Source organism: Monodon monoceros, unplaced genomic scaffold, assembly GCF_005190385.1.
Source record: "Monodon monoceros isolate NGI ecotype Baffin Bay Population unplaced genomic scaffold, NGI_Narwhal_1 Super_Scaffold_21, whole genome shotgun sequence".
NCBI lineage: Eukaryota > Metazoa > Chordata > Mammalia > Artiodactyla > Monodontidae > Monodon > Monodon monoceros.
The window spans coordinates 34,936,881-34,963,083 of NW_021703778.1; the positions used below are offsets into that span (position 1 = coordinate 34,936,881).

Genomic DNA, 26,203 nt, shown 5'->3' on the forward strand with positions numbered 1-26,203 from the left:
TTAAGCCCTTAGGACAAGTTACCTCATCCAACCAAAAAAAAAAAAAAAAATTAAATTAAGAGAGGGGTCTGTAGAAAGGACCTTCAAATGTGAAATGAATAAATAATGACTGGAAGCAAGGAGGAGATTTTCCAATAATTTTCATCCACATCTCACCGGTCAGTGGGTTTCCTGGCTTCTTACCAAGCTACCTATTTATAGAACAGTAAGCAGCCCTACTACAGGCAATATTTCAGCAACAGTCAAGTGAAAGGAAAGAATAAATACCTGGCAACTGATCAAGTCTGTCATCGGGAATAAGGGCCAATTAAACCCATACTATTTACTGTTCTAATTAGACCACTGTTCAGTTCGATTTTCTACACTAAACGTCACCAAACAGAACTGTGTCCTGTCTATAATGTAATATAAAATAAAGTTTGAATTCATAAAAAATACAATAAGCAGTTTAATACACTCATCTGGGCTTTTAGGTTGGTGAGTCCAAATCATTTCGGTAAACGTTTAAAATACACACAGCTGAAATTGATTTTTCATTTTGTCACTCGATATACTGATAGGTTGAATGTGAAAAGTTGAAAAACATCATCATATATAGTTTAAAATGAAAGTTGAGAGTTCTTTGCAATATTGTTTTAATTTGTTTTTATTCCCACTATCCCATCTGTTCAGTTTATAGTTAGAGTCAGGTTTCTTTCCATAACTTCTCCACCTTTACTTACAAAAAAAAAAAAGAATCTTTATTCTAAAATAACTAAAATAGGCAAGTTATAAATGCAGACATTTGGTTTCTTTGGTTGAATCAGTAAGATATTTTTCCCCTAAGAAAACAGAGAGAAACTGACATCTCAAGAGGGTTCCTTGAGTTTTTCTCCTCTCCTTGGCCATGAAGATGGTCAGATTTTGCTTTGAAACCCCACTGCTATTTCCTACCAGCCAGTCCTCCTGCCCTTCTCATCATTCTTCGTCTTCCAAAGAGTAGCAATAATATCCCCAATTTCTACCCAGTTCTCATCTCTCCCCTTTGATGCCAGCAGCATGATGATAACACAAACATTCAGAAAAAAAAAAAAAATCTCATTGGAGCTGAGCAAAGAGTCCCCAGGGTCATTTCTGAACATTTATATTTGTGTATTCTTCTTTATAGCCACACAGAACCTGCTTCCCTGGAACTTACATCCTCTAGAGCAGTGGACAGTGAGTCTCCATCCTCTTCTACAGATGAAACCTTTTCAAGCTTTCTCAAACGATCTGGTACCTTCAATTGTCCCGGCTCTCTCACGAATATCTCCTCTCTCTGCGCACTCTGCAGTCTGCACCTTTTTTATTTTAAAATGTAGCATCCAGGACCTAACAGTGTATCTGAGAATAATACAGACTACATAGTGTCCCTATTACCCAGGTTTCTTTTGATGAAATCTAAGTGTCCATCTCTCCTTCTTCCCTCCTCTTCTCTTCCTCCCTTCTTCCTTCCTTCCTTCCTCCCTTCCTTCCTTCCTTCCTCCCTTCCTTCCTTCCTCCCTTCCTCCCTTCCTTCCTTCCTTCCTCCCTTCCTACCTTTTTAGTCACACCATTTATTGGATTTCATGATGGAGGCAGTATCACATAATGGTTAAAAGTTGTGTGACTCTGGATAAGTTTCTTAACCTTTCTCAAACTCATCTATAAAATGGAGATGACATTTTTACTCCAACAGGATTTAAATAAAATGCCATCTATAGAATGAATCACACAGCATCTCAGTAAATGTAATAAGCAAATGTCTCAATAAGCATAAGGTATCTTTCTTCAAAATAATGTCTTTTTCCAAACAACGACAGGAGAGCCAGCTCTCTTGCATTTTTACTTAAGCAAGGCTTAACATTATTCACTACTGAATTTCCTCTTGTTGGTTTTGGCCCAGAATACCAGCCTGCTGAGATCTGTTTGCACCCTGATCCTGTCACCCCATCTACAAGCCACTTTGCTCAGCTGTGCAGCTCCCATGCTCCACCCAAGGCCCTGATAAACATGCTGGACACAGCTCCCTAATCTGGACACAGCTCCCTAATCTTACAGAATTCCATGTGCACATTTCTGCTTTTTGAAAATAGTAAGTGGACCCTCATGCCAAGTAAGCAGCCAACTAATCAGACTTGGAATCAGTGAACACAGTTTAATGTTACAATAAAAATATGAAATAAAAACCAATCACCATCACCAAGTGTTGGGAGGCAGAAAGAGTGGTGGGGTGGGAAGAAACCAGCCGTTAGGAGGAACTGGATCAGGGACCATAGGGTGGGGCCTATATTCTTGGGCTGGTGGTGAGTCTCCTGAGAGAAGAGGTATTTTATTTAGCAGCCCCACTTTGGCCAGCCCCAGCTCTGAAATCTAGTGACAATAAAATATGGTTGACTGATATCAGCCCCATGTTTGACCTGATGGTCACCCTGCAGAGGCAACTTCTATGTTTGTAAGTTGGGTACCACTAATTCCCAATTCCTTCTTTTCAGACATCCTCATGAGCTGTCGTAAGTAATTATTTAAACTCCAAGTTATTAATATTTTATAAGGTAAGTTGTTATCTGAACCCTATCTATAGACTTCTTCCCCCAAGTCTGAGTCAACCAACATCATATCACTCAGTGACCCTGTTCTGGGCCAGACTCTGAAGTGGGCATGGAGAAAGAACTGAAGAATCTGGCCCTGCACAAAGCGGCAACCATGTATGTACAGAGTGAGCACCCCTTGCCAATATTTTTCCTACATTCTTTCTAACCTTCTCAACAAACCCTTGAGGTGGATATTACCAATCCCCATTTTATAGCTGAACAACTGTAGCTTCCAGAACGACGTGTCCAAGGTGTGGGGGAGCCCGGGCAGAACCCCTTCCTGTCTGACCCAGACAAGGCCTGCCTTTTGCTCATGGATGCTCCTCCCCTGCCCTTGTGGACCAGAAATCCAGTCAAGGGCAGCAGCCAACCTATCATCACTCGTAGCTAGCATTTCGCATCTTGGATCGAATACAGCTGCTGCTGTGATTCACTTGACCACAACATTCTTTTGATATCTCAATGAAGTCGTTTTACTTTTTTCCCCCTCTCTATATTGCAAGCAGAGCTACACTTCTGTTTTTCAAAAAATATTTGATTTTATCTAAGTTATTCCACGAGGAATACGCGTTCCTGACCGACGTTCACGGACCAGGACGCATTTGTTAATTTTCTCACACAAACGTATACCAAGGGCTTGCAAAGTTCAAGGCTCGGGGAAGATGAGCATGGATCAGGCCCTCAAGACAGTGAGTAGCACGTGAGAGAGGCTGAAGGGTTGGGCAGAATCAGCCCTCAGTCACTGAGAGCAACAGACACAAGGACCCAGAGCAAGGAGATGACAGAAGTAATTTCTACCTCGGTTAGGAATGCCAGGGCACATACTTTCCAGGGAACACACTAATTCTGCTGGAAGCACCTGGCAGAGCCTCACAGGTCCCCATCAGCTTCTCTCATGTAATGGGATTGCAAGTGCATTCTTAGTTTTGATTCTTCTTTATTTTCTAATTATAATGGAATTACAACACTTTCCTATTTTCTTCCTTTTGCTCATCTATATTTCCCAGTTTTATACGATGAACATGTATACTTTATGCAATAAAACACCCAATAAAAGTTCTTTTTATAAGGGGTGGGAGGAACACTAAAGAGGAACCTTATGAAAATATATCCAAAGAGGTAAAATGTACTTTGTGCTGTTTGGTTACTATCAGGCTTAAAGATCTCTTAGAAAGTCATATTTTCCTAAGTAAAGTTCTAGCTAGGGAGTATATTTTGGATGAAAAATTCAGAAAAGATGTTGTTTACTCATTATATAATAGGACTGGTAGAAGCCAAACATATTGTAGGAATAACTGTGCTCACATTCTCATAAAGACTCGAGGACTTCTTGCCTTCTTGGATCCCCATGCATAAATCAAATCATAAAATATTTCCCTGACAGGTCTTAAATCTGTGACTTATAATGAACAGCACAGCTCTACCAGTCTTGCAAAAACGTCAGCAATTAAACACAGATTTCACGTATAAGGTCACTTATCGGAAATGCTATATTAACACGTCCATATTAAAAACAACTCAAAATAAAATAGGTTCCACTGGGATGTTACTTCCCAGACATCAAATAAAGGTTTATTCCAGCATTACCACAAAGGTTATTTAAGGAAATGACAAACGACCCAGATTTTAACAGTAAATACATTCTTTCAGGTCAATATTACCTTAAGATCTTTAACAACAAATTTTAAAAAATATGAATTAGGTAAATGACATAAAATGTCACTGAAGCTGTCACAGAGACTCAACAACTCGGTTCAACCAGAATACCTAAAACACTAACATAGCTAAAGCTATGTGCTAGGCATACACCTCTGTCTTCTTGGTCCATTCTATCCTCTAATGGAAGGTACATATATCCACACGTCATTACCCTGATGGTCAATGACCACTTGCTAGGATTTGGTCTACCCTTTCCTAGCCAATGTGTTACCTATTATTTTACCACCTTCTTAAAGCCCTTCACTGATTCCTCAGGACACATGTTCTGTACGTCCAGGCTCTCCATGACCTGCTCTGTCTCATCCTCCTGCAGCTCAGGCTCACACTGCATCCCATATTCCAAGCACACGATATTTCTCATTATTCCCCAAACACAAACACGTTTGCTAAGTCCTGCTTCCTTTGGCAAACCCCAAAACAACACCAAGACCCTCCTCTTAGAGCAGCTCTATTTGCAGGTGACCAGTAAGTGAAGATACAGAACTAACTAACAAGCCCCGCTTCCCTGAGGCTGAGGTCAGTATGGTCCAGGATTGCTTCTGAGAAAGCATCCTGCTCCCTGGATTTTTCCTGCCAGCCCCACTATATAGGAGGCTGGCCCCAGTTCTGGGATTCCTCACCTCCTTGAGTCTCCTCCCCTAGTTAGCCAGGCATAGACTGACCTGGTTTTATGTACTCCTGGTTATGTACTCCAGTCACCCTGGCTCTCAGATTGCTGGATTAGAGATTGATTCCACCTATTGTTGTAGTAAAAGAAAAAAATACCTCCCACAAATGTTATGAAGAGGTTCCAAATCATGGCAACCAAGGCTTCTCCACATCAAGATGAAGGAACACCAACTAAACACTCTAGACTTCTGAGAGTGGGACAGGCCTTCTGCATACAGCAATCTAGTCCGTTATATTAGGTCAGAGAACTAGGTCCCAGGGGGAAAGAGGGCAGATTCAGATGGGGATAATTTGAGAAGCATTTTAAAAACACACTTTGCTGTACAGCAGAAATACAACATTGTAAATCAACTGTACCTCAATTTTTAAAAAACCCACACACACTCTTTACTAAGATGAGAACACAGTACAGGGAAACCACAGGGCTGGTGCAACACACCGGGTCTGGTACCAGGCAGGCCCTGTGAATCAGACAATTCACATTATCTGCCTGGGCCTTGTCTGCAAGATGCGGTGAGGGCAGGCAGAGGCTGTAGGTCAAGGGCTGGTTGACAGAAGCTAAGGCCTTTGGTCAAGAATTACAGCCCACAGCAGCCTCACCAAGTGGGAGCTGGGGAAACAAGTACACTTCTCTCCTCCCTCTCTCCAATCCCCTGCAGTGCTCACCATTGGCCAAACCCGACCAGGAGCCCGAGGGCAAGGGAGACCACTGATGCAGTCCGTCCAGGTCAGCCCCCCGGGTGGGGCCAGCACAGGGTGGGGAGCGGTGGAGAGCGGATCTGGAGAACAAAGGGAAGCTTTCCAACGCAGCAATTTATTGACTTCCTGGAATATTTTTGAGCAGAGGAGTGACTTCGGCAAACTGTATTTTGGAAAAATTACTCTGGCAGGACTGTGGGGAAAGATTGAGGGAGGAGGGTGCAGAGCTGGAAGGCCACTGTATAGGACAGGCAAGAAACAAGAGCCCAGGCTAGACACTGCCAGTGTCTGGAAGAGGAGGACATAGACTTGAGGGGTTTTGTTGTTGTTGTTTATTTGTCCAATTTTTTTAATTGAGACATAACTGACACGTTAACATTACATTAGTTTCAGGTGTACAACGTAATGATTCGTTATTTGCACACATTGAGAAATGATCACCGGAAGTCTAGTTAACATCTATCACCATACATAGTTAGAATTTTTTTTTTCTTGTGAGGAAAACTTTTAGACCTACTCTTTCAGACATGAGGTTTGAAGGAGCTAGAACCAACAGGACCTGGGTGCTGACCAGATGCAGGGAGAAAGGAGGCGCTAGGATGACTCTTGGGCTTCCGGATTAAGTGACTTGTGGGAGATGCTCATCTCAGCCTCACAACCATCCTAGCGCTACCCTTGAGGCGAGATGCTCAGTGCCCTTCGGTACAGAATGCGAGCAGTGCCTAGATTACAGCTAAGATAAAGGGAGCATACTGGTGGTGCCAGGAGGAATCTGGCCTGTGGGTCTGATCCATCTAACTATAATTGTATGGTTTACCAAAAAGAAGGAATTATTTGTTAATGTTTAAAGATATGGAGATTTCACATAAAAATCTCGATTTCTGACTTTTCGGGAAAAGGAAAGAGGAAATCAATATAGGCGCCACATCCCAACATGGTAATAACTCAAACTAAGGGCGGTCACACAGTTTTGAAGGGGCATATACCCTCCAATTTGTACAGTCTCCATCCAGCCACTATGAGGATTCACAGTACCTGCCTGACCCCCGGGGGTCCAACGGGGAGCTTGCTGGTGATGAATGACTGTTGGTTTGAAGGTAAGCAAGAGACATGTGTATTTGTACTGATGTCAGATTCTTCAGTCTCGCTACAGAACATCACGCTCTAGAGAGTAAGAAACATACACACAAATAACAAAAATAAAGCAAAACAGGATGCTTTGCTGTCTTCACTGGACACTGAGTTCAGCCATGTGCACAGAGAAGCAGCGTTTAAGAAGTTATTCCATGGTGCTCAGTGTCTAAACTCTACTCCCTTTGCACCCCTGGGCTTTGTCTCTGGGGTATTTCAGATATAAAATATTAGTGTATTTAAGAAGCTCAAATAAAAATGCCCGAAGCATAGACAAATCATATTCTAGAACACGCCTGTGCTATCACTAACACACAGATCATCACTGTCCCCAGGGAGCCCATCCCAGGAACTACACAGACCACCTCTGTACAGCACCCCCCCACAATCCTGTATAAGGATGAGAATATCTAGGTTACTTTTTTTCCATTAGTGCAATGTTCCTGGCTACTAGACAAGTTAGAAAACAACCATAGCCTCCAATTGTAGCGAGAGGCATAAATAAAAGTGACCTAATACAATTGGGTTTAGTTTAGTTTTGTTTTGACTGTATTTTTTTTGTTAAAAAGAAATTCCTAAATATAAAGCTACTTTACATGAAGACAGACTTAATAGGATATTATCGATGATACTTTGGTAAGTCATCATGAAGCATGTATGGCACAACACCAGGTAAGACTGAATAGAAGGTGAAGCAGATGAAGCCAAATATAAAAGTCTGATAGAGAGTAATGGTAGGCTGGGTAATATGGACCAACCATCCCACTAAGAACAACTAGAAAAGCAAAAATCTCCTCCATAAATGAAATAAAGACATTCACCACAGGCAGACCAGTCCTAAAGGAAATACTAAAAGGTGTTCTTAGGGTTAAAGGAAGCTTGGAGATACGGAAAGAAATGAAGAGCGAAAAATGAAATGGTAAAGAAGAATGTGGGTAATTCTAAATAAAGAGCAACTATATAAAACAGCATTTATCGTGGCTTGTGGAGTTTAAAATATTTATATGGCATTAATATATCTGACAACAATGGCATATGAATCAGAAGAGTGATAAATGACATTAAAGTACCCTAAGATCCTGTATCACCTAAAAAGAGGCTGAAAGGACCAATTAATACTTGACCTTGATAAGTCAAGAATCCATGTTTTGCTAAAAATAGAATTATCATATGATCCCACAATCCCACTCCTGAGCATATACCCAGACAAAATTACAATTCAAAAAGATACACGCACCCCTATGTTCATAGCAGCACTCTTCACAATAGCCAAAACATGGAAACAATCTAAATGTCCATCGACAGATGAATGGATAAAGAAGATGTGGTACTCACGGCTAGCAGGGAGGGAGTCCGGGGAAAAGTCTGGACCTGCCGAAGAGGCAAGAGACATTTTCTTCCCTCTTTGTTTCCTGGTGCGTGAGGAGAGGGGATTAAGAGCGCTGCTAAAAGGAGCTCCAGAGACAGGCGCGAGCTGCGGCTAAAAGCGCGGACCCCAGAGACAGGCATGAGACGCTAAGGCTGCTGCTGCCGCCACCAAGAAGCCTGTGTGCGAGCACAGGTCACTATCCACACCCCGCTTCCGGGGAGCCTGTGTAGCCCGCCACTGCCAGGGTCCCGGAATCCAGGAACAACTTCCCCGGGAGAACGCACGACGCGACACACGCCGGTGCAACGTCACGCCGGCCTCTGCCGCCGCAGGCCCGCCCCGCACTCCGTGCCCCGCCCTCCCCCGGGCCTGAGTGAGCCAGAGCCCCCGAATCAGCGGCTCCTTTAACCCCGTCCTGTCTGAGCGAAGAACAGGCGCACTCCTGCGACCTACACGCAAGGCGGGGCCAAATCCAAAGCTGAGCCCCTGGGAGCTGTGAGAACAAAGAAGAGAAAGGGAAATCTCTCCCAGCAGCCTCAGAAGCAGCGGATTAAAGCTCCACAATCAACTTGATGAACCCTGCATCTGTGGAATGCATGAATAGACAACGAATCATCCCAAATTGAGGAGGTGGACTTTGAGAGCAAGATTTATGATTTTTTCCCCTTTTCCTCTTTTTGTGAGTGTGTATCTGTATGCTTCTGTGTGAGATTTTGTCTGTATAGCTTTGCTCCACCATTTGTCCTAGGGTTCTATCCATCCGTTTTATGTTTTTGTTTTCCTTAATAATTATTTTTTATTTTAATAACTTTATTATATTTTATCTTTATTTTATTTTACTTTATCTTCTTCCTTTCTTTTTTCCTTCCTTCCCTCCTTCCTTCCTTCCTTCCTCCCTCCCTCCTTTCTTTCTTTCTACTTCTACTAATTCTTTCTTTCTACTTTTTCTCACCTTTATTCTGAGCCGTGTGGATGAAAGGCTCTCGGTGCTGCAGCCAGGAGTCAGTGCTGTGCCTCTGAGGTGGGAGAGCCAACTTCAGGACACTGGTCCACAAGAGACCTCCCAGCTCCATATAATATCAAATGGCGAAAATCTCCCAGAGATCTCCATCTCAACACCAGCACCCAGCTTCACTCAATGACCAGCAAGCTACAGTGCTGGACACCCTATGCCAAACAACTAGCAAGACAGGAACACAACCCCACCCATTAGCAGAGAAGCTGCCTAAAATCATAATAAGGCCACAGACACCCCAAAACACACCACCAGACATGGACCTGCCCACCAGAAAGACAAGATCCAGCCTCATCCACCAGAACACAGGCACTAGTCCCCTCCACCAGGAAGCCTACACAACCCACTGAACCAACCTTAGCCACTGGGGACAGACACCAAAAACAACAGGAATTACGAACCTTCAGCCTGCAAAAAGGAGACCCCAAACACAGTACGATAAGCAAAATGAGAAGACAGAAAAACACATAGCAGATGAAGGAGCAAGATAAAAACCCACCAGACCTAACAAATGAAGAGGAAATAGGCAGTCTACCTGAAAAAGAATTCAAAATAATGATAGTAAAGACGATCCAAAATCTTGGAAATAGAATAGACAAAATGCAAGAAACATTTAACAAGGACCTAGAAGAACTAAAGATGAAACAGAAAATGATGAACAACACAATAAATGAAATTAAAAATATTCTAGATGAGATCAATAGGAGAATAACTGAGGCAGAAGAACGGATAAGTGACCTGGAAGATAAAATAGTGGAAATAACTACTGCAGAGCAGAATAAAGAAAAAAGAATGAAAAGAACTGAGGACAGTCTGAGAGACCTCTGGGACAACATTAAACGCACCAACCTTTGAATTATAGAGGTTCCAGAAGAAGAAGAGAAAAAGAAAGAGACTGAGAAAATATTTGAAGAGATTATAGTTGAAAACTTCCCTAATATGGGAAAGGAAACAGTTAATCAAGTCCAGGAAGCAGAGAGAGTCCCATACAGGATAAATCCAAGGAGAAATACGCCAAGACACATATTAATCAAACTGTCAAAAATTAAATACAAAGAAAACATATTAAAAGCAGCAAAGGAAAAACAACAAATAACACACAAGGGAATCCCCATAAGGTTAACAGCTAATCTTTCAGCAGAAACTCTGCAAGCCAGAAAGGAGTAGCAGGACATATTTAAAGTGATGAAGGAGAAAAACCTGCAACCAAGATTACTCTACCCAGCAAGGATCTCATTCAGATTTGATGGAGAAATTAAAACCTTTACAAACAAGCAAAAGCTGAGGGAGTTCAGCACCACCAAACCAGCTTTACAACAAATGCTAAAGGAACTTCTCTAGGCAAGAAACACAGGAGAAGGAAAAGACCTACAATAACAAACCCAAAACAATTAAGAAAATGGTAATAGGAACATACATATCGATAATTACCTTAAATGTAAATGGACTAAATGCTCCCACCAAAAGACACAGATTGGCTGAATGGATACAAAAACAAGATCCATATATATGCTGTCTACAAAAGACCCACTTCAGACCTAGAGACACATACAGACTGAAAGTAAGGGGATGGAAAAAGATATTCCATACAAATGGAAACCTAAAGAAAGCTGGAGTGGGCTTCCCTGGTGGCGCAGTGGTTGAGAGTCTGCCTGCCGATGCAGGGGACGCTGGTTCGTGCCCCGGTCTGGGAAGATCCCACATGCCGCAGAGTGGCTAGGCCCGTGAGCCATGGCCACTGAGCCTGCACGTCCAGAGCCTGTGCTCCGCAACGGGAGAGGTCACAACAGTGAGAGGCCCGTGTACCGCAAAATAAAAAATAAAAATAAAAAATAAAAAAAAAGAAAGCTGGAGTAGCAATTCTCAGATCAAAAAAAAATAGACTTTAAAATAAAGACTATTAGAAGAGACAAAGAAGGACACTACATAATGATCAAGGGATCGATCCAAGAAGAAGATATAACAATTGTAAATATTTATGCACCCAACATAGGAGCACCTCAATACATAAGGCAAATACTAACAGCCATACAAGGGGAAATCAACAGTAACACATTCATAGTAGGGGACTTTAACACCCCACTTTCACCAATGGAGAGATCATCCAAAATGAAACTAAATAAGGAAACACAAGCTTTAAATGACACACTGAACAAGATGGACTTAATTGATATTTATAGGACATTCCATCCAAAAACAACAGAATACACATTTTTCTCAAGTGCTCATGGAACAATCTGCAGGATAGATCATATCTTGGGTCACAAATCAAGCCTTGGTAAATTTAAGAAAATTGAAATTGTATCAAGTATCTTTTCTGACCACAACGCTATGAGACTAGATATCAATTACAGGAAAAGATCTGTAAAAAAAACAAACACATGGAGGCTAAACAATACACTACTTAATAACCAAGTGATCACTGAAGAAATCAAAGAGGAAATAAAAAAATACCTAGAAATAAATGACAATGGAGACACGACGACCCAAAACCTATGGGATGCAGCAAAAGCATTTCTAAGAGGGAAGTTTATAGCACTACAATCCTACCTTAAGAAACAGGAAACATCTCGAATAAACAACCTAACCTTCCACCTAAAGCAATTAGAGAAAGAAGAACAAAAAATCCCAAAGTTAGCAGAAGGAAAGATATCATAAAAATCAGACCAGAAATAAATGAAAAAGAAATGAAGGAAACGATAGCAAAGATCAATAAAACTAAAAGCTGGTTCTTAGAGAAGATAAACAAAATTGATAAACCATTAGCCAGACTCATCAAGAAAAAAAGGGAGAAGACTCAAATCAATAGAATTAGAAATGAAAAAGGAGAAGTTACAATGGACACTGCAGAAATACAAAAGACCATTACTACAAGCAGCTCTATACCAATAAAATGGACAACCTGGAAGAAATGGACAAATTCTTAGAAATGCACAACCTGCCAAGACTGAATCAGGAAGAAATAGAAAATATGAACAGACCAATCACAAGCACTGAAATTGAAACTGTGATTAAAAATCTTCCAACAAACAAAAGCCCAGGACCAGATGGCTTCACAGGCGAATTCTATCAAACATTTAGAGAAGAGCTAACACCTATCCTTCTCAAACTCTTCCAAAATACAGCAGAGGGAGGAACACTCCCTAACTCATTCTACGAGGCCACCATCACCCTGATACCAAAACCAGACAAGGATGTCACAAAGAAAGAAAACTACAGGCCAATATCACTGATGAACACAGATGCAAAAATCCTCAACAAAATACTAGCAAACAGAATCCAACAGACATTAAAAGGATCGTACACCATGATCAAGTGGGCTTTATTCCAGGAATGCAAGGATTCTTCAATATACGCAAATCAATCAATGTGATAAACCATATTAACAAATTGAAGGAGAAAAACCATATAATCATCTCAATAGATGCAGAGAAAGCTTTTGACAAAATTCAACACCCATTTATGATAAAGAAGCTGCAGAAAGTAGGCATAGAGAGAACTTTCCTCAACATAATAAAGGCCATATATGACAAACCCACAGCCAACATCATCCTCAATGGTGAAAAACTGAAACCATTTCCACTAAGATCAGGAACAAGACAAGGTTGCCCACTCTCACCACTCTTATTCAACATAGTTTTGGAAGTTTTAGCCACAGCAATCAGAGAAGAAAAGGAAATAAAAGGAATCCAAATCGGAAAAGAAGAAGTAAAGCTTTCACTGTTTGCAGATGACATGATACTATACATAGAGAATCCTAAAGATGCTACCAGAAAACACTAGAGCTAATCAATGAATTTGGTAAAGTAGCAGGATACAAAATTAATGCACAGAAATCTCTGGCATTCCTATACACTAATGATGAAAAATCTGAAAGTGAAATCAAGCAAACACTCCCATTTACCACTGCAACAAAAAGAATAAAGTATCTGGGAATAAACCTACCTAAGGAGACAAAAGACCTGTATGCAGAAAATTATAAGACACTGATGAAAGAAATGAAAGGTGATACAAATAGATGGAGAGATATACCATGTTCTTGGATTGGAAGAATCAACATTGTAAAAATGACTGTACTACCCAAAGCAATCTACAGATTCAATGCAATCCCTATCAAACTACCACTGGCATTGTTCACAGAATTAGAACAAAAAATTTCACAATTTGTATGGAAACACAAAAGACCCCAAATAGCCAAGGCAATCTTGAGAATGAAAAACGAAGCTGGAGGAATCAGGCTCTCTAACTTCAGACTATACTACAAAGCTACAGTAATCAAGACAGTATGGTACTGGCACAAAAACAGAAAGATAGATCAATGGAACAGGATAGAAAGCCCAGAGATAAACCCACGCACATATGGTCACCTTATCTTTGATAAAGGAGGCAGGAATGTACAGTGGAGAAAGGACAGCCTCTTCAGTAAGTGGTGCTGGGAAAACTGGACAGGTACATGTAAAAGTATAAGATTAGATCACTCCCTATGCCATACACAAAAATAAGCTCAAAATGGATTAAAGACCTAAATGTAAGGCCAGAAACTATCAAACTCTTAGAGGAAAACATAGGCAGAACACTGTACGACATAAATCACAGCAAGATCCTTTTTGACCCCCTCCTAGAGAAATGGAAATAAAAACAAAAATAAACAAATGGGACCTAATGAAACTTCAAATCTTTTGCACAGCAAAGGAAACCATAAACAAGACCAAAAGACAACCCTCAGAATGGGAGAAAATATTTGCAAATGAAGCAACTGACAAAGGATTAATCTCCAAAATTTATAAGCAGCTCATGCAGCTCAATAACAAAAAAACAAACAACCCAATCCAAAAATGGGCAGAAGACCTAAATAGACATTTCTCCAAAGAAGATATACAGACTGCCAACAAACACAAGAAAGAATGCTCAACATCATTAATCATTAGAGAAATGCAAATCAAAACTACAATGAGATATCATCTCACACCGGTCAGAATGGCCATCATCAAAAATTCTAGAAACAATAAATGCTGGAGAGGGTGTGGAGAAAAGGGAACAGTCTTGCACTGCTGGTGGGAATGTGAATTGGTACAGCTGCTATGGAGAACAGTATGGAGGTTCCTTAAAAAACTACAAATAGAACTACCATATGACCCAGCAATCCCACTACTTGACATATACCCTGAGAAAACCATAATTCAAAAAGAGTCATGTACCAAAATGTTCATTGCAGCTCTATTTACAATAGCCCAGAGATGGAACCAACATAAGTGTCCATCATCCGATGAATGGATAAAGAAGATGTGGCACATATATACAATGGAATATTACTCAGCCATAAAAAGAAACGAAATTGAGCTATTTGTAATGAGGTGGATAGACCTAGAGTCTGTCATACAGTGTGAAGTAAGTCAGAAAGAGAAAGACAAATACCATATGCTAACACATATATATGGAATTTAAGAAAAAAAAATGTCATGAAGAACCTAGGGGTAAGATGGGAATAAAGACACAGACCTACTAGAGAATGGACTTGAGGATATGGGGAGGGGGAAAGGTAAGCTTTTACAAAGTGAGAGAGTGGCATGGACATATATACACTACCAAACGTAAGGTAGATAGCTAGTGGGAAGCAGCCGCATAGCACAGGGAGATCAGCTTGGTGCTTTGTGACTGCCTGGAGGGGTGGGATAGGGAGGGTGGGAGGGAGGGAGATGCAAGAGGTAAGAGATATGGGAACATATGTATATGTATAACTGATTCACTTTGTTATAAAGCAGAAACTAACACACCATTGTAAAGCAATTATACTCTAATAAAGATGTAAAAAAAAAAAAAGAAGTGGTACATATATATAATGGAATACTACTCAGCCATAAAAAAGAATGAAATAATGCCATTTGAAGCAATATGGATTAACCTAGAGATTGTCATACTACGTGAAGTAAATCATAAAGACAAATACCATATGATATCACCTACATGTGGAATCTAAAATATGGCACAAATGAACATATCTATGAAACAGAAACAGACTCAGACATGGAGAACAGACTTGTGGTTGCCAGTGGTTGGGGGGAAGAGAAGGATTGGGAGTTTGGGAATAGTAGATGCAAACTGTTACATATAGGATGGATATACAAGGTCCTCCTGTATATACAGGGAACAATATTCAATATCCTGTGAAAAACAATAATGGAAAAGAATATAAAAATAAGAATGTCTATTTGTGTATAACTGAGTGACTTTGCTGTACTGCAGAGATTGGCACAGCACTGTAAATCAACTATACTTCAATAAAAAAAATTTTTTTAAAAAGAATACCTATTTTGATCTCTAGTGTTACCACTAAAAGAATAGAAAAGAGTGTACATTTCGAAATGAATAGGTGGGAAAATATACAATAAGGACACATATTCAATGAATCCAACAGAAAGCAAAAATGAAGAGGAAAAAATAACATAGAAATGATGGATACATTTTAAAAGCACATAGTAAAATGAAAGATTTAAATGCAAATATAACAATAATTGCATTAAACCCAAATAGAATAAATTCACCAACTAAAAGACAAAGATTATCAGGATGAATTTTGAAAATTCAATTATATTCTGTTTAAAAGAGACATTCCTTAAATATAAAGACCACAAAGACTGAAAATAAAAAATTGAAAAAAAATGATACCATAAGACTACTAACCAAAATAAATCTAGTTTAGTTACACTAAAGTAGACTTAAAGATGAGGAGACAAATAGAGATGCTTTATGATGTTGGAAGTTTGAATTCACCGTGATGGAACAAAAATTCTAAAAGTGGATGTACCTTATAAAATCACCTCAAAATATATAAAGCAAAAACTGACAGAACTATAAGAAGAAAGAGAAAATTCCACAGTCATGGTGGGAAGTTTTAACACGTTAACTTACCAAAGAGATGAAAAATCATTAAGCATATAGGGTATTGAAACAATTCAATTACAAATAGAATGAATACGCATGTATAGAAACCTATAACCAACCACTACAGACTATATACTCTTTGTATGTATAAAACGTTTGTAAAAATCGATCATAAGCTGGGCCATATAGTGAATCTTAAGAGTTCAAAGGATTGAAATCATACAAGTATTTTCTTTGCCCACAAATCAAATAAGCTAAACGTCAATAAAAAACTTAAAAATGTCTAAATAATCAGAAATTAAGAGATATTCTTTTCTTATGATTTTTTTTTTGCGGTACGTGGGCCTCTCACTGTTGTGGCCTCTCCCGTTGCAGAGCACAGGCTCCAGACGCGCAGGCTCAGCGGCCATGGCTCACGGGCCCAGCCGCTCCGTGGCATGTGGGATCTTCCCGGACCAGGGCACGAACCCGTGTCCCCTGCCTCGGCAGGCCGACTCTCAACCACTGCGCCACCAGGGAAGCCCTTTTCTTATAATTTTTAAAGAGCTTTATCGACATATAATTATATATCATAAAATTCACCTAACATGCACAGTTCAATGGTTTTTAGTATATAGAGTTATACAGCCAAATCATTTGTTGAAAAGACTATTCTTTAATTGTTTTGATACCCTTATCAAAAATCAGTTGACCATAAATATGAGGGCTTATTTCTGAGCTCTCAATTCTATTCCATTGATCTATATGTTCATCCTCATGCCACCATCACACTGTTTTCATTACTATAGCTTTGCTATAAGGTCTGAAATCCGGAACTGAGTCCTCCAACTTTCTTCTGCCACTTCAAGATTGTTTTGATATCCTAGGTCCCTTGTATTTCCATATGAATTTTAGGATCAGCTTGTCAATTTCTGCAAAAAACTCAGCTGGGATTTTTTTTTTTTTTTTTTTTTTTTTTATGGTACGCGGCCCTCTCACTGTTGTGGCCTCTCCCGTTGTGGAGCACAGACTCCGGACGCGCAGGCTCAGCAGCCATGGCTCACGGGCCCAGCCGCTCCGCGGCATGTGGGATCTTCCCGGACTGGGGCACGAACCCGTGTCCCCTGCATCAGCAGGCGGACTCTCAACCACTGCGCCACCAGGGAAGCCCCCAGCTGGGCTTTTTAAATTGAGTAATAATTAACATACAATATTAATTTAGTTTCAGGTATACAACATAGTGATTCAATATTTTTATACATTATGAAATGGTCACTGCAATAAGACCAGTTACCATCCATCACTATACAAAGTTGTTAAATATTATTGATTATATTCCCTATGTGTACATTATATCCCTATGACTTATTTATCTCATAGCTGGAAGCTTGTACCTCTTAATCCCCTTCACCTATTTCATCAGTCTCTCCCCTTCTCCCCTCTGGCAACCACCAGTTCATTCTCTGTACCTATGACACTGTCTCTGTTTTGTTTGTTCATTTGTTTTGTTTTTTAGTGTCCACATATAAGTGAAATCATACAGTATTTATCTTTCTCTGTCTAACTTATTTCACTTAGCATAAAGCCCTCCAGGCCCATCCATGTTGTCACAATGGCAAGATTTCTTTCTTTTTACGGCTGAATAATTTTCCATTGTATATATATATATATATATATATATATATATATATATATATCACATCTTCTTTATCCAGTCATCTGTTGATAGACACTTAGGTTGCTTCCATATCTTAGCTATTGTAGACAGCAGTGCAATGAACATAGGAGTACTTATATCTTTTCAACTTAGTATTTTCATTTCCTTTGAATAAATATTTAGAAGTGGAATTGCCAGATTGTATGGTAGTTATATTTTTAGTTTTATGAGGACCTCCATGCTGTTTTTCATAATTTGCTGCACCAATTTACATTCCCACCAACAGAGCACAAGGGTTCCCTTTTTCTCCACATTCTCACCAACACTTGTTGTCTCTTGTCTTTTTGAGAATAGCCATTCTGACAGGTGTGTGGTGATTATCTCATGATAGTTTTCATTTCCCTGATGATTAGTGATGTTGCACATCTTTTCATGTACCTGTTGACCATCTGTATGTCTTCTTTAGAAAAATGTCTATTCGAGTCCTCTGCCCATTTTTTTTAACATCTTTATTGGAGTATAACTGTTTTACAATGTTGTGTTAGTTTCTGCTGTATAACAAAGTGAATCAGCTATACGTATACATATATCCCCATATCCCCTCCCTCTTGCATCTCCCTCCCACCCTCCCTATCCCACCCCTTTAGGTGGACACAGAGCACCGAGCTGATCTCCCTGTCCTATGTGGCTGCTTCCCACTAGCTATCTGTTTTATATTTGGTAGTGTATATACAAGTCAATGCTACTCTCTCACTTTGTCCCAGCTTACCCTTCCCCTTCCCCATGTCCTCAAGTCCATTCTCTACATCTGCGTCTTTATTCCTGTCCTGCCCCTAGGTTCTTCAGAACCTTTTTTTTTTTTTTTTTAGATTCCATATATATGTGTTAGCATACAGTATTTGTTTTTCTCTTTCTGACTTACCTCACTCTGTATGAGACTCTAGGTCCACCCACCTCACTACAAATAACTCAATTTCATTTCTTATTATGGCTGAGTAATATTCCATTGTATATAGGTGCCACATCTTCTTTATCCATTCATCTGTCAATGGACACTTAGGTTGCTTCCATGTCCTGGGTATTGTAAATAGTGCAGCAATGAATATTGTGGTACATGTATCTTCTTGAATTATGGTTTTCTCAGGGTATATGCCCAGTAGTGGGATTGCTCGGTCATATGGTAGTTCTATTTGTAGTTTTTTAAGGAACCTCCATACTGTTCTCCATAGTGACTGTATCAATTTACATTCCCACCAACAGTGTAAGAGGGTTCCTTTTTCTCCACACCCTCTCCAGCATTTATTGTCTGTAGATTTTTTGATGATGGCCCTCTGCCCATTTTTAATTGGGTTGTTTGTTTGTTTTTAAATATTGAGTTATATAAGTTCTTTATATACTTTGGATATATTATCAGATATATGATTTGCAAATATCTTCTCCAGTTCAATAGGTTGCCATTAATAGAGTTTCTTTTAAATAACCCACAAGTCAAAAAAGAAAGCATCATGAAAGTTAGAAAATATTCGTAACAAATGAAGGTGAATATATTACATATCAAAGCTTAGAGAAAGCAGTTAAAGCTGTGCTTAGAAAGAAATTTGTAGTTTTACATATACACATACTTGAAAAGAAGAAAGGTGAAAAAGATCAATGATCTCAGTTATTTCAAGACATTAGAAAAATGGCAGCAAACAAAACCCAAAGAAAGTAGAGGAGGAAAATAATGAAAATAAAAACAGCAATTATGAAATAGAAAACAAAAATATAAAAAGGAAGATCAAGAAATCTAAAAATGGGTTCATTATGAAAACAAGTGGCTAAATTCTTTGGCAAGACTACTTAAGAAAAAAAGAGAGAGAAAATCAATTCCAAGAATGAAGTGTGGAACATCACTACAGATTCTGCAAGTACTGAAATGCTAAGAGGATGAAAGCCGATATCTTTATGGTAATGTAGTTCAGACTTTAGATTCAGGCCCAGCTCCCCAGCCTTGAGGCAGGGCAAACTCTGCACAGTATAATTTACCCTCCAGTGGGCCCCATAGGATAAGGCAAGGCTGGGACTTCACTTGAAAACCCCCCTTGGCTGTGCTCTTTTCCTTTCCCCTTCCCTATCTTGCTTCTCCCACTCCCTAACTGGATTCCACTGAAGATGCTTCCTGAATAAATCACTTGGTTGTGAATCCTCATCTCAGCTCTGCCTCTCAGAACTCAAGCCAAGTAACTTCTAAGACTCTACACACATAAAATACTGATAAAAAAGTACTGTGACCCAAACATGACAAAATACTAGCATTAGTTAATTCTGGGTGGTAGATATATATGAATCTGTTATACTAGTCTCTGCATTTTTCTTTTTCTTTGCATATTTTTTTCCAATTAAAACAAAAAGTAAGCATTCCTGGGAGGCTATGGAGAGGGAGAATTTCTGAGGCATTCAAGTAGTGACAGCAAGTCATTTGCAGGGGAAATGTCTGCCTTCTCTACAATAACATTTAATGACATAAGACAGGGCAGCAATCCCTAAATATTACAAAAAAAGAAAGAAAAGGAAGGAAGGAAGGGAGGGAGGACAGAAGGAAGGAAGGAAGGAAGGAAGGAAGGAGGGGAGGAGGCAGGGCAGAAAGAAGTAAGCAAGGAAGGGAGGGAGGAAGGAAGGGAGGACAGAAGGAAAGAAGGAGGGGAGGGAGGGAGGAAGGAAGGAAGGAAGGAAGGGAGGAAGGGAGGGAGGGAGGGAGGGAGGGAGGGAGGAAGGGAGGGCGGGAGAAAGAAAAAAAGAACCATCTAAGAATATTGTATTACACTCGTCCAAGACCTATTCAAGAATAAAGGCACTTTACCAACATTTAAACCTTTTGTGCATCAAAGGATGCTATTAACAGAATGAAAAGGGAATCCAAGAAAGGCAGGAAACATTTACAAATCATATATCATATAAGGGATTAATATCCAGAGTGCATAAAAATAAGTCAACGAACAAAAAAGAAACACCTCAATTAAAATTGGGCAAAGGACATGAATAGACATTTCTCCAAAGAAGATATACAGATGTCCAATAAGCACATGAAAAGATGCTCAACATCGCTAACCATTAGGAAAATGGAAATGAAAACCCACAATGTGATAACACTTCACACCCACTAGGTTGACTATTATTAAAAACAAAAACAAACAAACAAAAAAAAGCAAGTGTTGAGGAAAATGTAGAGAAATTGGAACACTTATGCTTTGCTGATGAAAATGCAAAATGGTGCAGCCCCTGTGGAAAATAGTCTGGTGGTTCCTAAAAAAAAAAATTAAATAGAATTACCATATGATCCAGTAATTCCATTTTGGGGTATAAATCCAAAAGAACTGAAAGCAGGGACTCAGACATTTGTTCACCCATGTTCACAGCAGCATTATTCAGAATAGCCAAAAGGTGGAAACAACCCAAATGTCCATCGACAGATGAATGGATAAACAGAATGTAATACATACATACAATGGAATATGATTCAGGTCTAAAAAAGAATGAAGTTATCATACATGCTACAACATGGATGAAACTTGAAGCCCATTATACTAGTGAAATAAGTCAGACAAAAAAAGGACAACTACTGCCTGATTCCACTTACATTAGATACTTAAAGTACTCTAATTCATAGAGACAGAAAGTAGAGTGGTTGCCAGGGGCTGGGGGAGGGAAAATGGGGAACTATTCTTTAATGGGTACAGAGTTTCAGTGTGGAAAGATAAAAAACTTTTGGAAAAGAATAGTGGTGATGTTTGCACAACAATATGAATGTACTTACTGCCTCTGAACTGTATACTTAAAAATGGTTAAGATGATACATTTTATATCATGTGTATTTTACATAAAATAGAAAGAATAAAGGCAACACTAACAGTTTTAAATGTAGGAAAAAACATTCAGGAAATGGAGCCTTTCTTTAAAAAAACAGATGAAGACCTCTAACCAACCAAGAGCTGATTCAAAATTTTAAAAACAGAATTACAGAAGTCACATAAAAGGAATGAAGGTGTGTATTTAATCGATTCAAATACTGAACCATGAATAAACAACAGAAAATTAAGGTTGTAGAACAGAACATGTATTACATTAAATTAGTATGCATATGATAAAAATTGGGAGGTGAAAGAAGGGAAGTTGCAAGGAAGTCAAGAAATATTGACTAAAATTTAAACATGAAATTTGAAAACATAATAACTCCAACCTCCAAATGTTTTTCATAATCTTTTGTCATATTCTAAGAGATCTCTTTGAGGAAATAATTTATCATTATTCTGTGAAGGAACATTCATCCCAAGTTTGGCAAGTCCTTCCGTTTCACTTCATTTCCTTATTATCTATTAAATTCACAAAATTTAAATACTTTAAATATAAAATGGCACGCATCATGTGATGGCACTGTTATCGAATTATGTCAATTTATTTATCCTATCCAAAATCCTATTCATACATGTGTGTGAAAATGTCTAGAAATGCTCTTTACCAAATACGAACACTAGTTATTTCTAGAAAGTGGAATATAGGGTGATCTGTAGTTTTCTTTGTAGTTTTCTGTACTGCTAGATTTTTTAAATAACAAAATACAATTTTTTTTAATGTTATTCTGATAAATAAATAAATTCAACCTGCATCCAAAGAAGTCATTCCACTGTGGCTTCAAAACCCAAGGCAATTCAGGGTCTCTCTGGTTAACGCTTGCCAAGAAGCCTGCATTGGTGTCTGGTATTCCTGTGAGCAATATTTATGGAAACTGTCTCAGGGCATCTCAAGGCTGAGTGAACAAGGCCCACAGTCAGAGGCTATGGATTATTAACTTCCAGCCTTAGACAACTCAACAAATGTTCTAGAAGTGAGACAGGCTGGGACCTGGGACCTGGGACACTTTGCTGCAGTGCTGCAGTGCTTGTACCTGGACAAACATCTCCTAGAGCAACAAAATACCAAGAAACTATAAGGGACTAAAAATAACTGCGTGCATGCACAGTTGGGGCAAATTATGGACAACAAGATACAAAAAGACCAAAAAAACCCAACCGGCACTTCTGAAGAGCTGGGAGCAAAGACAGGGTGTCACTAGCAAAAGCAGAGTGCTGTGCATGCCCCCTGCACTCACCACCAAAGGGGTGGGCAAAACACCTAAGCCAACCCTCCAGCCCGACCCCTGGACACACCCCTACCCTCACGCCATATAAGGAATCAGCTCACCCCCCACATCAGGAAGCAAGCAAGGGAAACTGTTACTGGTTTTTACTCCCTCCTGTGGCCGCAGAAGCCCCAATAAAGCCTTGCCGGAATACCTTGTCTGGCCTCTTATCAATTTCTATTGATTGGGGAAGGCCAAGAACCCTGGTCGCTAACAGAAGGATATTTCTCAGTTGGGTACTTTTATCTCCCAGGGGCATTTGGCAATGGAGACATTTTTGGTTGTTGCAACTAGGACAAGGGGGTTACTACTAGCATCTAATGGATAGAGGCCAGGGATGCTGCTAAACATCCTACACTACATAGGACAGCCCGCCACAACAAAGAATTATCTGACCCAAAATGTCAACTGTGGCGAGGTTGAGAAACCCATTCAAGAAGGATGCATGTCCATACAACCCAGATTCTTTACTCTCATAATGACTTATACTGGTTAAAATGAAAAAAAAAAACACCTATTTTTTAAACCAACTTAACAACCAAGCATCATTAAAATCCTCAAACTTCAGCTAGTCTTAACAATGCAAAATGCTTTACTTTCACTCCCCACATTGGAACAAAATAATACCCTGCATATGTATAATGCTTCTTACCATTTTAAAGCAGGTTCATGAAGATTACTTTATATATTTTCTTGCCCTACATTAAGAACCACAAACTAGTCTTAAGGAGCTCCTAATTTCAACATAACTCAAACCATATTCAAAGCATTCATATTTGAAAATCCACAGTAGACTTTTCTTTCCAAGGAAAAAATAAGCATAGACTTTCACGTTTAATGATATCAAGTATTTAAAAAATTCTTTTTTGACTTTTCTCAGTGATTTACTTCCATCCATGGTTAGCCATTTCACATAGAAAAACACAGGTTTTGTGCCAACAACTCATCAAGAATATTACCCAGACCACATTTTAGGGGCATAGGCTTGAAACAAACTCCCACAAGAAATATTATTTGACAGTTACAAAAGTAAGTAATAAAAGAAGCCAGCATGTTGTTTTTATCTCATGCCTCTCCTTCTGGGATTGGCTGGTGGTCTGCATGTCCTGAGCCACCTGTGGTCACCCCAGGTAAAGAGAGAAAACTGAGACATTCTGCATATCTGAGATTGGTGGCCCTGTGACTGGAAGAGATGACAGCAAACTCCTAATTCCTTCACTAAAAATGGTAAGGAGAGTCTCCCTAGTTGGATAACAATGGCCTTGTGTACGTCACTGCTAAATGGTTGAGGTTTGGATCCACTGAATTTTCATGAACATTAGCCAGAGTTTGGGCAGATTTAGGAAAGTTAAAATTTTTTCACCCACTCAACAACATTCACCAAGTCCCATTTAGTCACTGCCCTCAAGAAGATTCATCTAGTTGGAAGATAAAACACATACATATATGGATTTATAATACAATCTTACATTAAATCAATCATTTACTTGACTTGATCGTGTATTTAATTAACTTTAAAAATATCCAGTGGGAATTTTTAATAATAGAACTTAAACTTTCAGAATCACCAGAGACAATGAACTCAAGCAAAATACGATCTGCAGAGCAAAGTACCAAAAATAAAGAAACATATCCCAGATTTTGGCTGTACCCAAATCTATGAACATGATAAAGAAATAAACCAAAAGTAACAGAAATGAGAGTAAGTATAAACAAAACAGGGCATTTTCTTTTCAGCATTTTTATTTCTTTATATCCTATGTCATTGATTCCGTTTTCTACAATTTCAATTTTGTTCTTTGTTGCTTCTAATGCTATCGAAATCCTGCTGTTGCATCATCTGTTTACATTCTTTCCTTAACTTTTAAGCCCTTTTATCATCTCATTTTGTGTTTTCATACACTCAATGTTTTCTTCAATTTTATCCATAGCCAAAGCAAATGTTAAACTATTTGTTTCCTGCAATAAATTACCTTCTAAGTAGTCCTACTTTAGAATATAGTTTTGCGTTATGATGCAGGATCTTTTCACATTTCTCATGTTATTATTATTGATTTTTACTCATTGTACAAGGAAAGATCTATTCTCGGCTGGTGTTGCCTCAGAAAGTTCTGGGGCAGATTCTTGTTGGATGGACAGATTCTCACTTCTTACCTGGACACTACAGGCAAATTTCTTACACCTAGGCTTAGGTGATACATGAGAAGTAGGTAGTGAATCAAGACTAAAAGTGATCCCAAAGAAAGAATATCACCTCTGCATCACATTAGTTACAGTTACCAAGATATGGAAGCAGCCTAAGTGTTCATCAACAGATGAATGGATAAAGAAGAACGATAAAGAAGATATCATATATATATATAAAATGGAACACATTTATGTATGTATGTAATGGAACACCACTCAGCCATATAAAGGAATGAAATTTTGCCATTTGCAGCAAGGTGGATGGACTTGGAGGGCATTATGCTAAGTGCAATAAGTCAGACAGAGAAAGACAAATACTGTATGATATCACTTACATGCGGAATCTAAAAAATACAACAAACTAGTGAATACAACAAAAAAGAAGCAGACCCACAGATATAGAGAACAAGTGGTGATTACCAGTGAGGGGGAGGGGCAATATAGGGGTGGGGAGTGGGAGGCACAAAGTATTGGGTGTAAGACAGGCTTAAGGATGTATTCTATAACACGGAATATTGCCAATATTTTGTAATAACTGTAAATGGAAAGTAACCTTTAAAATTGTAGAATTTTTCAAAATTAAAAACCTTTAAACGTAAAAAAAAAAAAAAAAAAGATGCTGCATCAAAGAATGAAATTTCCATATGTAGTTTCCTGTTCATACCAGTCTCCACACCATATCAAGTGAACCTCCTGGCACAGCTGCTCACCTTCTTAGAAAGGACCCAAACATGTTGGGGGAAAATCTACATCCGAGAAAGGTACACATACCCACAGGTTTATGTTTGGTGTGGCTCCTTTTGTGCTTGATTTACCTGGACCAGGAGCTTCCGAATATTAACTCATAACAGCCAACAAGGTTCCAAGAGGAATCATATCTGTCTCCCTGTCATTCTAGACTTTATTTCAAGGCCACTTTAAATTCGATTCTGCTTCTAACCTGCTGGATGACCCCCAACACTTGGTTAAGTCAGTATATTAGTTTTTCCCTCTTTCCCATAATAATATAAAACGCCAAAATTTTAATGATCTTGAGGTTGCATTCATCAATGACTCAAAGCTACAATCCAACCTCACCTAGTTACCTTAGTCCATCAGTTCTCAGCTCAGTTGTCACTTCCTCAGAGGAACCTTACCTGACTTCAGTCTG

General features: G+C 39.1%; 1 protein-coding gene across 1 annotated transcript in view; it reads right to left on the bottom strand.

The window, feature by feature from the left end:
• The window catches only part of ADAMTSL3 (ADAMTS like 3), a 373,694-nt gene that overhangs the window by 252,250 nt on the left and 95,241 nt on the right, over positions 1-26,203 (bottom strand).